Below are 16163 nucleotides of genomic sequence, written 5' to 3'. Positions count from 1 at the left end.
AGTCATCAATTGGATTCATTGAGTGACAGAATAATTTAGTCGGTGAACTCCCAACAACAAAAAAGTATATATATGCATGAATTTTAAGTGATAACTAGAGCATTGCTGAATCAATTAGAGGAAATGATCATTGATTAAACTAAATTAAAAGAAGAAACAAGTCTTTTTTTTTCTTTTTCCCCTTGAGGGAATAAGTCTATTATTCAGTCATTGAACTAGCTTTCATTATCTGAAGCAAAGAACATAATTTCACCTCAGAATCATAAAAATTTGTGGAGGAAAATAGGAGTGCAGTAGTATATTGTGGTAAGGGCTAGTTCTTAAGGTCAAGAAAAAGCAGCAATAAACTATATGTCATTAAAATGAACCCTAAAGATATACAAGTATTTTTAAAACTAGAATACTTACTGCTGCAAATATCATTCTAAAGAAGTAGTGTATAATCTGGAGCTAGAATATTTATTTTTAAATTGACATTTAATTCCTTCAACAAATAGTTATTGAATGTCTACTATGTGCAAAGTTGTGGAAGATTTTTTAAAAATGAAATTAATCCTCATTCCTTTCCCCAAGGAGCATAAGTCTTAATCTTATATCAGACATATACACTAATCAGGATCACATATGTTTTACAGCTTTTCTTAGAATATCTATTGTTTATCTCTGTACCTATCCATCATCTGTTTACTCATCTATGTTTGTCGGTCTGTCTATTCATCCATCCATCTATCTGTCTAATCTATCTATCTGTCTATCTAACTGCATGCCAGTGTTTGCCACATTACAATATTAGAGAATTGGCTGAGGCAACTGAGAGGGTAAATATCTTGTTCATGATCACAAAATCAGTATATGTTAAAGGGAAGAATTGAATCCAGTATTTCCTGACTTCATAACTGCCTCTCAAGAATTCATATTGGAGTGCTTGCTTCAGCAGCACATATAAAAAAATTGAAATGATACAAAGAAGATTAGCATGGCCCCCGCCCAAGGATGACATACAAATTCATGATGTGTTCCATATAAAAAAAAAAGAATCAATATTAGACTTTTAATTTATTTTACTATCAAAAGTATTCAAAATTATGTGTATATGTGATAAATTCAGATTAGAGAGAGAGCAACTAAGCACAGATAAATGAACACTTCCAGTGGTTTAATCAAAGTCCTTTGAAATCTAGAAACAATGAAACAGAAACCTATCACATGAAAATGAATAAAGCAAAACACTGTATGAATGTTACAGATAATACGTGCTATAGGAGTTTAATAAAGATTTGGAAGGTCTTAGATTCATTGCTCTATTAGTCTTGACAGGAGTTTAAAGATCAACTTAAAAAAAACTGTCAGGGTGGCTAGGTGGTGCAGTGAATAGAGCACTGGCCCTGGAGTCAGGAGTCAAATCCAGCCTCAGACACTTAACACAAAAAGTAGCTGTGTGACCTCAGGCAAGTCACTTAACCCCAATTGCCCTCCCCCAAAAAAGGCCAAAAAAAAACCAACCCTATCTCATTTTACAAAAGAGGAAGTCAAAGTCCAAAGCTATTGATGGACTTGCCCAAGGTCACATAGCTACTTAATGTTAGGGACAAGAGTAGGACCAAGTTCCTTTTAATCTGCCACATTGTCTCTGACACAGGGTGACCGCGGGTTGCCGGGTGGAGGGAGAGGGAGGAAACAATGCTAATGATATTCATAAAGGAGGTGGGTCTAGAAGTATAGGATTCAGATAAAGAATTTGGGGATAAGGGGAAACTGTCCTGTCTGAAATTTAATGTTAAATATGAATGATGGATATTAATAAAATTCCTAGATTGTAACATTATGTCCCCCCTAACATTTAACACCTTTCAACATCAAAATATTTTTCCCTTGGGCACAACCCTAATCTCCCATTATTTGTTATTGTTATGCATGAACCTGAGGTGGAAAGCAGTAAGTTACCATTTTCCATCGAAGAGGACTTCATTAACTCCATGTAGTAATTAGATGACACTTTAGCCTTCATGGAATCATAGAAGGCACAGATTTAGAGCTAGAAGAAATCTTAGAAGGCTTGCAGTCCAATCATCTCATTTTAGAGATGAGGAAATTGAGGCCCAGAGAAGAACTATGACCAGATCAGAAATATTCTATTCCTTTCTAGGCAACATCTTTTGCATTGGTCTTATTTTTCAAATTTCATTTTGACTATTCTCTAAATGGGCAGCTAAGTGGCTCAGTGGATAGAGTGCCAGGACTGGAGTCAGGAAGACTCATCTTCCCAAATTCAAATCTGACCTCAGACACTGCCTGAGTGACCCTGGACAAGTAACTTAACCCTGTTTGCCTCAGTTTCCTCATCTGTAAGATGAGCCTGGAAGGAAATGGCAAATAATTCTAGTACCTTTGCCAAGAAAATTTCAAATGAGGCCACAAAGAGTTGGACACAAATTGAAATGACTGAACAACAACAAATTCTCTAAATATTTTTCCCCAAACATTCTACATGTTGGAGGCTTGAGCCAAGAACTCTGGATTCAATATCCTTCTAAATGTCTGGTGCTGATTATAATGGTATTATCACCTTATGGTTTCTATTGCCTGAATTCCTTTTGGTTAGTACCAGTATTGATGATTTCCTTTTTTTTTAATTGCGCTATGCTGAAGACTTAAGTAACTTTGTTATTAATTATATTTTTATCTTAAACATGACCATCTTTAACCCCTCACATACATATACATACCTATGTATGTATATATGTGTATACATGTATGTGTGTATATATATACATACACACATTTTTTTCTTAGTTGACTATCCTCTCATTTGTTCTCACTGAACATTATCTTATTCACTTCTGAGCACATCTGCAGTCTACCATCTGTTGCTATATTACAGGAATTTCCACACTTTCGCTGATGTGTCCACCTATTTGCTCAACAAATATTAATTCATTCAACAAATATTTCTTGAGCACCTATTCTATGCTAGACACAATGGTAGTTGCTGTAGATAATCCAAAATGAGGGAAACCTGGTGGTCCTTTGCCTTCCAAGCTATTCTAGAAATGGGGATAAAGTATCTATACATAGAATTGTAATAAAAGAAAACACAAGTGTGAAAGATAAATACAAAATATTTATGAATTTAGAGTAGGCAGCAATAACATTATTGTGGCAAATAAAAAAATGCTTTATTGAGAAGGTGGTATTTAAAGTACATAATAACAATAATAGCCCTTATTTCACAGGGTCATGGTAAGGATTAAATGACATAATCTATGCAAAATGCTTTGCAAACATTAAAGTACTATGTAAGTATCATCTATGATAATCCGGATTATCTTTTGTAAGTACAGTGTTATTGATATGTTTCATCTTTATAGCATCTAAATTTCCCAATTATCCCCATATGCATAGTGTTTTCCCTTAAATCAAAGATTTTTTTTAAGAAGAGGGAAAAAAGTGGAAAGGTATGCATGAGTCCATTTTCCCTAGCTACGTATAGAGGTAACAGATCACCCTGGTCCCCTTACAGGGAAGAGAAAAGTTTATATTATAGGAGGGGTTTTTTTTTGTTGTTGTTACCAAAACAACAGAAAGAGAGCAAGTGATGAGTGAATGCATGTGATGTGCCTGTGAGTGTGAGTTTGGGAGTGGGGCATTGGAGTGGGAAGGCAGCAATAATCCCAATAAAGGTGTGAGCCTCTACCCCATGTTCAGCACAGAAATGCTAAAAGTAAGCTGTTTTGCCATTGCTTAATTACAAAGCATTATGCTTTCCTTAAAGAGTTAGATGTCTTCAAATGTGGAGAAGAAAGACCTGGAAGAAATCTACAAGTGGTGTAGTGCTGATATAGAAATCTGGCATTTCTGGTGGCCTTTCTCATGTATTTATGTTCCCTGAATAATATGTGTTTTTTAGGCATTCTTGTGTGCTGGGTTGTTCTGCCAAAATGCTTGAAAACTTGGGCAGAGGTAGGAATAGAAGGATTTGTTAATGACTAATTTCTGTTACAAGATCAGCAATAGCTGTTTCCTTAAAAATGACTTCTGAGTTGTTCTTCCAATTCTCTCCTGTGCCTTTGTCATCAGGTAGGGGACCTTACAGTGTGTCTCTGTGACCCTGATCTTCACTATTCTTACATCTGCGGTGAGATGTGATAAGTGGCACTCACACAGACACTCTATGAGGGATGCATACACAGGCACAAGGAACTCTCTCTCTTGTCCTCAAAGTATCTTCTCAAAATAAGTGATACTACAGAACTACATAGAGTAAGGTTGTATTGAGAAAGCATTTCAGTCCCAAATCTGCTTCCATTGCAGCCATGAACACTACCTTCAACACTACCTAACCCAAGTACCTCCACCTCTACCTGCCAAGTGAGTGTTAGTCTTTTTTAAATGAAGGTCCCTATCAAATGTTGGCCATTCACTCTAACTGGAATCCCTGCTTAACTGTCTATTTCAGGAAACATGCACATGTTCCTCTCCTTAATCTCTGACTTCGGTGTCAAGAAAAAATTCCCTTAAGTGTTACAGTGATCAAAGCTTTCTTGACACCCTTGGCATATCATTCCTTTTAGCAAGGAATGCCTTCATGATTCTTACCCAACCTTGTTTCTCTCTCTGCTTTAGGGTTTTGCATTCCAGGGTTCCTTAGCACTAACTTCCTTAGTGTTGGCAGATCCCGATATACCCTACTGAGGGAGCACATTCATAGATCGCCTGATGGGCTCTTGTTTTGCTCCTTGTCTCTTTAGTAACTGTTTCCCAGGTTCAAGACCATGATCTTACTCATTTCTTACTCTTAAGTGATAAACTATGCCACCACAACAATAAGGCTAGCCAGGTTACTAGTAAGTAGCTATACCAATATTCTCTCTTTTCAGTTCCTCACAGAGTATTTTCTTGAAAATCTTAAGGAAGTGTTCTCAGACCTAGAATGTTCACTTGTACATTAGGAAACTCACAGATATAGTTCATACTTCAATAGTACTTTAATGTCTGTAAACCACTTTCTTTACCACAACTCTGTGAGGTATATGCTATAAGTATTATTTGCATTTTACAAATGAGAAAATTGGGGTCTCTCAGATGTTAAGTGATTTGACCAAGGGAAGGGAAGGGAAAAAGCACCTGTGAAGTGCCTACTGTGGGCGAAAGCAATATTTCACTTGATCCTCACAACATCCCTGTGAGAGGATTCTATTGTTGTCCCCTTTCTATAGGTGAGGAAACTGAGACAAACAGAGGTTGTGACTTGCCCAAGGTCACACAACTAATAAGTGTCCAAGGACAGATTTTAACGAAGGTCTTCCTAACTCCAGGCTCAGTGCTTCAGTCACTGTGTACCTTACTGCTTCTAGGCAGGAGCTAGACTGGACCTGGGTGTTACCTGTAATTTAATGAAAAGAGGGAATTTCCTCACCTGCCAATTCCCTCTGCCAATTCATATTGAACATCTCTGAAGCTTCATCTTAAAGCAAGGATCCTTAATGTTTTGGGTGCCATGGGGCCCCAAGGCAAACTGGTGGAGTCTGTGGCCCCTTCTCAGAGTAAAGTTTAAATATATATATAAAATAAATATACAGGATTATTTTTTTTAGTTAGCAAAATTTTTTTAAATGTAATTTTGTTTTCCTATCCAAGTTTGTCAATCTCCTGAAGTCTCTCTGTCAACCCTTTCTAACTCCTATCTTAGAGAGTTTTCTAGAGAAGTGAGAAGTTATGTGACTAGCCTAGAGTCACACAGATTAATTTGCATGACTGATGTAGGCTTGATGTAGGGGGGAAGAAACGCACCAAACATTTGTTGTTGTTCAGTTGTTTCAGTCATGTCCAACTTTTTGTGACCCCATTTGGGGTTGACATGGCAAAGATACAGGAGTGGTTTGTCATTTCCTTCTCCAGCTCATTTTATTGAGGTAAATTAAGTGACACAGTGAGGGTCACATAGCTAGTAAGTGTTGGAGGCCAGATTTGAACTCACAAAGATGAGTCTTCTTGCCTCCAGGCCTGAAGCTCCATCCCCTACACCACCTAGCTTAGAAGCAAAATCTGAACCCAGGTCTTACTAGCTGGCATTTTATCTACTATTCCATAACATCCCTCTTTAAATAATTTGTCATAACTCCTCACAAAAGTGACCTTCCCCAGCTTTGCTCCCTAGAATTAGAAACAATGCATGCAAGAATATTTCATCTGGAGTCTAAAGATTCATAGTAGATTCCTGGGTCTGCCTCTTACTAATTGTGACCCTGGGCAAGTCACATACTTTACTGTCTCCATTTTCTCCTCTCTAAAATAGGCATGATTATCATTTCATAATATGATCCTAGGCTTCTTGTGAGATCAAATATGCAGGATTATGTTTGTAATACACTTTTAAAGACTAAATGCTTTCTACAAATTCCTGATATTATTCTTAGTATTATGACTATTCCCCATGCTAAAGTCTAATGTTTCTCATTACTGCCTGCTGCTGAAAAGAACAAGGTAGTAGATTTAATGCTAATCAGAAAATAATTAAAACTAACAGCTCATCAAGATGGAAGCCACTATTACATAAAATAATACAAAGCTCAAGTCTAGGTGATAATTCAAAATTGGTCAAATAACTCAAATCTGTATCCTTTTTTGGACAATGTGTCCTGTTGATGTGATAATCATTTTTTTTTAATTCTAGAGTGATAAATACGTAGTTTATATATGTGGTACTGACTGGGAATGCTAATGATTAATTCTACTGACTTTTTTGAATTTTCTCATAAGCAACAAGGTGCTTAAGCTCATTTGATTGCTTCCAACCTTGCTTGAAAGCCCATCCAATCTGGCTGGAGTTGCTTCAGAGCAGAGGGCAGAGTACAGACAAAATATACAGTGGATAACAAACTAAGCTAAGTTTGCACTCTGATCATCTTTCTGTGCCTTCTTTTTCTTTTTAATTTTTTTTATTCAGAACTTAAACACCAAATTAAAAAAAACAATTTCATATCCCAGGTAGAGGAGGAAGAAAGAACTGTTCATGAAACTGTGCCTTATTTTTTCCTTTCAGAATCCTCTTCTTCCAGCCACCCAGAATCCTTTCATCATGTTCATCATGGCTTCTCCTCTACACCATAACCTCTTCCTGATTTCCCTGTTTCTACTAATGGCACCACCATTCCTCCAGTTACCCAGGCTTGAAATCTCAATTTGGCTCCAAGTCATACATAGACAAAGAAGCTTTAAGAGTTAATGTTTCAAATAAAAACATTTGTGGGCAGAATAACCTCGGACATTTGTTTTCTCACTAAATTGCTCAGATAGACTGTACTACATACTAGCTATTCCAAGCCTGGAAACTTCAGCTAAATCAGTCTATTTCCAAATTGCCTATGCATATAAAATGTTTGCTTAGATCATCAGTTCCCCACGTAGAGCTATTTACCAAGTTGTACCTTTGAGTTCAGTTAACATATAACATAAACTGGGCCTGGATACCAATGAATTATTGATGACTTCAATAGGCATCAGCTGGATTGAAAGCATCTCAGCTCCATATTTTGCCCTCCTAAAACTACTCCCTGCATTGTGCTGACTTGACAGCTCTGTAGCCAAATAATGAAGCCAGCAATGTTCTCACTAGACTGTCTTTTCAGAGATGAATTACTTTTAGTTTTTCCTGCCATTTTAAGCAGAAATTTACACGGCAGTAATTAAACATTATTAAATGGTATATTCATTATCACACTTTTACAATTCCTCAAACTTATTTTTTAAATTTATTTTAAACCTATTACTTATTTTGTTCAAATTTTTTTTATTGCTCTGCTTCCTTTACCAATAAACCTGGGGAACTAACCAAGCCATCAAATGGTAAGCATTTGTGCAAATGAAGCATATTATCTTCTCTTCATGAAAAGAAGAAAACAAAGAGAGATGGGATAAAGGCATACAGAGACCATGGTACCCTTCAAAATGCTGTCTGCCCAACCCAACCAGTACTGCTTGGCAACAACCTCATTGGAACATCACAACCAATCACACCATGGCAACATCCCTGTTATTCTGCTATCCTGTCCCTTTCTTTCCTCAGTCACACCATGGAACTAACCAATCCTTGGAATGGCATTTTGTCCAATATCCTTTACTGGAGGAACCAGCACATGATGTTCAGTGAAATACTGGCATATAGGACCCCTATATTTCTTACTCAAACATCTTGTAAAAATGAGTCTCTTCATACATTTCACTCAATACTATATCACTTGCTCTGAAGTTTATAGGCAAATGTTATGCCTCATTGAATTTATATGTAACAAAAGATATTTAAAGTTCAGGTGGTAAAATTTATACTCTGGCAGCAATTTGTGTGGCCACCTGTCTAGTTTTATTCTAAAATATTCAACTGAAACAATTATATAAAGTGATAGAGGCCTATAGCTAATTCAAGTCGACCAGTATCAATGGAGCACATATTAGATGGTGAAATGGATAGAGTAATGGACCTGAAGTCAGAAGACCAGAGTTCAAATCATATCTGAGACATCTGCTCACCATGTCACTCTTTTAACCTCTCTGCCTCAGCTTCCTTATCTTTTTTTGGGGGAGGGGGAAGGTAGGGCAATTAGGGTTGACTTGATCAAGGTCATGTGGTTATTTTTTGTGTTAAGTGTCTAAGGTTGGACTAGAACTCAGGTCCTCCTGACTCCAGGGCTGGTGCTCTATTCACTGCACCACTAGCCACCCCTAGCTTCCTTATCTTTAAAGTGAGAATGATAACAGTATCTACCTTACAGAGTTGTGAGGAACAAATGAGATAATGCCCATAATATGCTTCACCAATCTTTTAGCACTATACACATTCTAGCCACTTTTATATGCTGATAGAATGCAAGAGCCTTGAGAGGAAGGACTGTTTCATTTTTGGTTTTGCATCCTCAGTACCTAGAACATAGTAGATCTTTAATAAATGCTTGTTGATTTAGTGATTGATTCATGATTGGGTTCTGTTCTAGGCCCTGGAAGAAATGCAAAGGTCAATCAAAACTTGCCCTTGTGTTCTTGGAGTTTAGAATACATCCTGCATACTAACTCATACTTATAAAATGTCTTAAGTTTAACAATGCATTTGCCTTATAGGAACCTCGAGAGGAAAAGAGCGTGTTTTATTAAGCCCATTCTATAACCAACATTTTATATTGAGGCCTATAGAAGTTGAGTCTCTCAAAAAACTCCCCACTAGTAAATGTCAGAGTCAGGATTCAAATCAAAACTTTTGAAAAGCAAATCCTACGTATCATACTTAGTTCCGTGAACGAGTATTTACTGTTTATCATGTTCAATATATTGGAGATATATTAAGACCAAAAAAAAAGAGAAATTATCCCTGCTCTTGAAAAGCTTATATCCTGTGTGGCTGAAGGATAGAAATAGGAAAGTCCATAAATACATAGGAATAGATGGAGCAGTAGAACTCTCATAAAAAGCTCTAAGGAAGATTAAAGTTGGAAGAAAGCATTAATCACTAAAGTAGGCATTCTTTACCTGGGGTCCACAGACCTGTCAAGGGATTCATAGATGCATGCCAGGGCAGTTCATGCACTTGGATGGGAAAAATATCTATCTATCTACCGACCTACCTATCTATCTATCTATCTATCCATCTATCTATCCATCTATCTATCTATCTATCTATCTATCTATCTATCTATCTATCTATCTATCTATCTATCTATCTAATCTATCACTCTATCTTTATTTTCACTAATAAATTTATCACTTCCTTCAGTTACAATTATACACAATAAACCACAGCAGTATTAGACTTCACCAACCTGCCAAAGAAATACAGAATACACAAAAAGAGATAATAACACTTGAACTAGAGGCTATTAAGCAAGTCTGCTCAGGGGAAATGGTACCTGAGCTGCACTTTCCAGAAGGACAGGCAGGAATTGGGAGAGAATGAATTCAAGGCATGGAGAATGGCTCTTTGTGAATGCAAAGAAAAAAAGCAGTTTGGAGATTACACTGTGCTACCACTTGACTAAAGTGGAGAGTGCATGAAATAACACAGGTAATAGGGGTCAGTGAGTCAGTAAAGATTTCCTAAGCAGCTACTAGGCACCAGGCACTATGTTAAAAGCTGTGAGCACAAAGAGATGAAAGACAGTCCCTGCCCTAAAGAACTTTGGATGTCAGATGAAGACCTTTATATCTTATTATGGAAGTGAGAGGGAGTCACTGAAAATTTTGAGGAAGGTAAATGACATGTTCAGAACCATGTCATTGGAATTTTATTTTGGCAACTATGTAAAAGATGAATTGGAAAAGGAAGAAACTGATGTCAGGAAGACCAATCAGAAGGATATTAAGTAGTTCAGCCAAGAAGTGAAGAGGGCATGAAACAGAGTGATTCAATGATTCCAACTAAATTTTAAGATCATGAGTTATCAGAAGGGGCAGAATCAAATAAAGCGATTTATTTTTCCTTTTCTGGATTAAATGAGCTTTGAATATAGCATTCATTTTAGTAATTTCTCTCATGTTTGTATCTTGGCTTCTTATATTGGTTTCAAGGGCATTTTATTTTTATTTATTTATTTATTTTTGCTTTTTGGAGGGCAATTAAGGTTAAGTAACTTGTCCAAGATCACACGGCTAGGTTTTGTGTGTGTGTGTGTGTGTGTGTGTGTGTGTGTGTGTGTGTGTGTGTTAAGTGTCTAAGGCCGGATCCGAACTCAGGTCCTCCAGACTCCAGGTCTGGCACTCTACTCAGTGTACCACCTAGCTGCCCCTGCAAGGGCATTTTGAAGCTAGATCTTATATTTATAATCTAGCCTTGAAGCTAATTTTCAATGAACTCTTGAAGGGGAAGAGAGCATGACTTTTATACTCCATGGTGTTTAAGGGTTCAATGAAGACTTGTAGAGCACATCCTTGACTTCACATGATGATGCCCCCCTCCCCACCCATCCCCTTCACTGAAGAGCAGGTAGATATTCTCTCACTAGTTTTCATCAGTCAGAAGGATACTTTCAATTGTCTACTGTGCCAGGACTAACACACTAAGGCAGCAATCCCTGTCCTCAGTCCTCTCTTTCCTGTCAGATGTGAGGGGGAAGGTTGACTGTGTTTTTGAGGAATAGCATGGGGATGCTTTTCCCTCTACTAGGGTTGGCCCATAAGACCTTGACTTCCTATGTATTTCACTGGTTGCAAAGGAGCTCAGGTCACAAATCCGACATTACTATGGTACTGCAAAAAACAATGTAAAATGAAGCAGAGCGCATGAATCCAAAATGACCTACTCTTTGTTCTATTTATAGAAGTCCACTGAAATTGTCCTGGCTACTCCATGAATCCTAGAGGCCACTGCCTGACTCAGAAAGCTTATGTTTAGCAAATTAGCTCAATTCTTTACATTTATACTGAGCACACATCTGGATGATTCAATCAATTGAATCCTATTGATTGAGTGCCCTTAGTGTTTAAGCTCATGTATGCATACTGCGGGGACAAGAAGAGAAAATCTTGGTAAATTTTAATCCTGAACCAAAACTCTATTTCTTCTGAAATCTAAAATTGACTCTACAACATCTGTGTTTTAGTCCAAATTCACAGAAAAGTTTGATTCTATAATTGGCTCCTTTGAGAAGGAAATATGAGTCACAAGGATTAATAGCTCCCATCCTGTTTTTTCCCCCTACAAATTAGTACCCAACATAGAAGTTATACAAATTTTTTTAAATATGATTTACCATCCTAAATTATGAATATCTATTTGTGATAGTGATAAGTAAATTGTAGTTTCATATCACAAATGAGATGCAATGACTCATGGCAAAATTTATTTGGTGACAAAGCTCACATTTTTAATTATCATCTAATCAATTAAAATGTAATCAATATCTAACCAAGAGAAAAAAAGTGAAATGCCTGTGATCAAGTGTTCTAAGAAACTAAAGTCATCAAGGGAGAAAAACAAAGAAAAGAATGATAATAATTACAATTATTATAGCTAGCATTTATATAAAATGTTGGAAAAGTCAGTGCAGTTTTAAGCTTTAATAGTTAAAAAACAAAACATTTTTGCAAATATCTCATTTTACTCTAACAACAACTTCTGGATAATGATACTATTATCTCCATTTTACAAATAAGAAAACAAATGAGTCAGACAGCAACTTGACCAGGGTCACATAACTAGTTAAGTGTCTGATACTGGATTTGAATTCAGGTCTTCTTGACTCCAAGTCCAGTGGTCTTGTGCATTGTACCACTTAGATGCTTCTATGAGAACATTCTCATGATAGTTTAAAAAAAGAAAAAAAAAAGATTTAAAGAAGTGTGAAGCTCATTCAATTCATTCCATAAACATTTATTAAACACCTACAATGTGCCAGGCTCTGTGCTAAGCAATGCAGATACAAAAACAAGCAAAAGACAATACCTAAGGGGCAATTAGCTGGCTCAGTGAATACTACACTGGCCCTGGAGTCAGAAGGACCTGAGTTCAAATCTAGCTTCAGACACTTAACACTTACTAGTTGTGTGACCTTGGGCAAGTCACTCAACTCAAATTTCCCTGCCTTCCCACTTCCCCTCCCAAAAAAAGAAAAAAAGACAATCCCTACCCTTAAGGAGCTTACAATTCAAGTTCAATATTGAAAAGAATGATAAAGGTAAACAGTATTTTGGAGAGTTTATACAGCTTCCTCAGGTGATTATCATTCCAAGAAAGTGGCTGAATAATGAAAGAATTTGTATCAATAAGTACTACTTTAAAAACAAATAGCACTCACATAAGTATGTATCAACTTTGTAGATTAATAATCTTAGGATCTACAATTTGTAACTTAGAGACCATTGAGTTCAACCCTCATGCTTTGCAGAGGAAGAAACTTATGTATAGAGTAATGTTAAGTGATTTCCTCAGTGTCACATAAATAGTAAGAATCTAAGGTAGGATTAGAACTCGTCTTCCTCCAAAAGCAGCATTCTATTAAGTATATCATTTAGTTGTCAAAGACAGAAAGGTCTCACATATACCGAACTATTCATAGGAGCCCCACCCTTCTTACAGTAGGAATAATAAATCTAAAAAGAAAATTGCTGCCCATCAGTTGGGGAATGACTGAATTTACTATAAGAAAGTAAAGGAATGTTATTGTGCCTTAAGAAATCACAAATATGGGAACCTGTGGTACTGTGGCAAACTCATAATCTGGCTTTTCTATAGAATTGGAGGTATTGAAAGGGGCAAGATGGGGACATAGAATAAGAAAAGGGTAGGTATCTACATCATAGTTTCACTCCCTATTTTCCCACTCCAAACCATTAGGCAGCACTCTCTCAGAATGTGGAATGGGCAAAGGAATTCAGAGAAACATGGGAAGATATGTATAGATTGGTGATGGCTTGTACAGAACCAGGAGAAAAATAAGCACAATGGATATAATAAAGTAAATGAAAATAAGAAAAGACAGTTGCACTCATATTAAATTCAATAACAAATATTGTTTCCAGAAGACACATGAATACCTCATTCTTCTTATTTGAGTAGTGAGGATAGCTGGTGCCAAATGTTTCATGTTTGATCAGTTATGCTTACTGTATTTGTCATTTTTACTTAACAGTGTGTGTTTGTGTGTGTGTGAGTGTGTGTATACATGCATGAGCACATGCATTCCTGGAAGGAGTGGATATTGGAACATAGGTATTCCATAAAGAAACAAAAATATTTTAAAGGTATTCTTACATCTTTTACAACTTTTTTTTTTCTTTTTGGAGGGGGGAAGGTAGGGCAATTGGGGTTAAGTGCTCAAGGTCACACAGCTAGTTTTTGTGTTAAGTGTCTGAGGCTGGATTTGAACTCAGATCCTCCTGGTTCCAGGGCCCATGCTCTATTCACTGTCCCACCTAGCCACCCTGGTATTCTTTAGAAATGAATTAAAGAAAGCATGATTTTGTACGTACAGGCAATCTTGCCACTAGTACTGATGATAATCTGTCTCTGTATCAGTAAAATAGTTTCATGAGTTTCTATGACCTGCAAAGTTCATTACCTGGCAACCAACCTTCTGGTGATTAGGTTTTCTAAGCTTAGCTAGACTGGTTTTTAGGTGAACATCTGTGGTGACAAATCTATAATCAAAGACATTTTAGCTGCATAGAAACTTCCAGAGCTTAAATTCTAATTAGTTTTTAAAACCCAAAGATATCTCCATGATATATATATATGTATATATATATATATATTGATATATATTGAAAAAGCACCAAGTCACACTTTAGTGGAAGTTTAGTGTATAGCATAACTAAAAATATGCTTAACATTTATAGTTAACTTAATACTGCATATGTGCCAAGCTCAGGCAATAGCTTCTGGTGATGCATATTCTTTGGTATCTTATGTGAAGGCAGGGGGGATAAAGTATGATCCTTCATAAGCCTGAGTTAATAAATGATTGAACCCCCTACTCAAGAACATGACTGTTCAGTCTCTGTTGGACCTAAGGCATACTTATCAGCTTAGCAAGACCAATCACAGATAAATAGGGGTAGCTCTACCTAAGAGTTATCTTAATTAGTGAATTTAGGTTCATAACTAATCTGAGGGAATTAGGCTTGCAGTGAAGAGTCCCGATTCTAGAGGAACTTGACTTGGATCTGTGAGTTATAACCTTGATAGCTTGTATTGAAGAGGAAAAACAACCAGTCAAAAAAGGTCCAACTAGAATAATTTTCAAGAAGATTGGGAAAACCAGGAAAGAGATAATATAAAGAATAAGGCAGTTTCTAAAGGAAATGTCCATAGCAGAACAGGGAAAGCTCAATTCAGAAAGTGAGGGAGATCTCAAAACCTGAAATTAGGGAAAGATGGAGGACTCTAACTAAAGGATATAGGAAAGAATGTTTGAAGTTATAAGCCAAAGGATTGTCTGAGAGAGATCTGTTGATAACTGAGCTAAAAGGCTTCCATTGGAAAGCCCTTTCTTAAGCTTTAGATTCCCATAACCTATAGCTGAGAACTACAGAAATATATTCTTCAGAACTGGAAACCTTCCAAAGCCCCAACCTTCCAAATCTATGGCAATAAAACTAAAATTGAGTTCATATCAAGTCTAGTAAAAGAAAGCAACGTCAATCAATCAACAACATTCATTAAGTTGCTACCATGCATCAAGGCCCTGTGGTAGTCATTGGGGACAACAATGGGGATATAACAAAATAGGCACTGCCCTTAAGGTGCTTATGTTCTACCAGGCTAAAGCAAAGTGAACGTAAATAAGTAAATGAAAAATTTATAGAAAGAAAATACAAAGTAATTTAGGGGGAGGTAAAGGGAAGCAGCTAGGGAGAATAGGAAATACCTCATCTATTAACTGAAATACCTTGTGTATGTATGTGTGTGTGTGTGTGTGTGTGTGTGTGTGGTTTGTTATTTGTTCTCAAAGAGGACCATGACATCAGGAAGATGATAACGTGAATTGCAAACGAATTGGATTTGAGTGAGGGAGGGCTGTGCAAAGTCACCAGCCTCACTTTTTCCTCCAGAGCCATCTGGGTCCAGATATAGCTCAGGATGACTGGAGATGGCCTAGCAACTGATATATCAAGGAAATGAGATATCAAAGAAGCTAGGGATTGTACCAGGCGGAGGTGAGTAGGACAAGCATTCCAGGCATGGATAACACAGTACAAAGGCAGAGAGATGGAATGTTGTATATGAAGAATGATGAGGAGGTCAGTTTTTTGTTTGGTTTTTCTTTTCATTTTTTCCCCTGGAACATTGAGTGTAGCAAGAAAATGTGTAATATGCTTAGAATTCTGGATTGGGTCCAGATTGCAAAATGATTTTAATACCAAGTAGATGAGCTTATATTTTATCTTCGAGGCAATAAGAGCCATTGGAACTTTTTGAGGAGGCAACTGCCAAAGTAAAGCAGCTCATACTTTCAGAATTTTACTTTGGCAATTGTGTGGCAGACCAATTAGAAAAGGAAAGGCTCAATGCAGAGATCTGTTAGGTTAGAAGACGATTGCAATACTCTGGGTGAGAGGGGAGTATTCAAAATGAAGTTGACAGAAATAGTAAAGAGTTTGTGGAGATTGAATCAATAAGATTTGGCAAATGACTAGGTATTAGGTATGTGAGAGAGGGAAGAGTGGAGGCTGACTCTGTGGTT

General features: G+C 36.9%; 1 protein-coding gene and 1 non-coding gene across 2 annotated transcripts in view; one reads left to right on the top strand and one right to left on the bottom strand.

Moving 5' to 3' along the window:
* CUNH8orf34 (chromosome unknown C8orf34 homolog) overlaps window positions 1–16163 on the bottom strand; it is a 375736-nt gene that overhangs the window by 331579 nt on the left and 27994 nt on the right. The gene's annotated exons all lie outside the window — the stretch shown is intronic.
* On the top strand, window positions 922–1028 carry LOC138170750 (U6 spliceosomal RNA). Its single transcript, XR_011170729.1, has one exon. It is a non-coding gene; the product is annotated as a U6 spliceosomal RNA (small nuclear RNA).

Source organism: Petaurus breviceps, unplaced genomic scaffold (assembly GCF_028583685.1).
Source record: "Petaurus breviceps papuanus isolate PSGF00001 unplaced genomic scaffold, PetGlider_PUasm1.0 38, whole genome shotgun sequence".
Lineage (NCBI taxonomy): Eukaryota > Metazoa > Chordata > Mammalia > Diprotodontia > Petauridae > Petaurus > Petaurus breviceps.
Note: the sequence above shows the minus strand (reverse complement) of the source record. Positions and strands in the feature narration are given on the sequence as shown.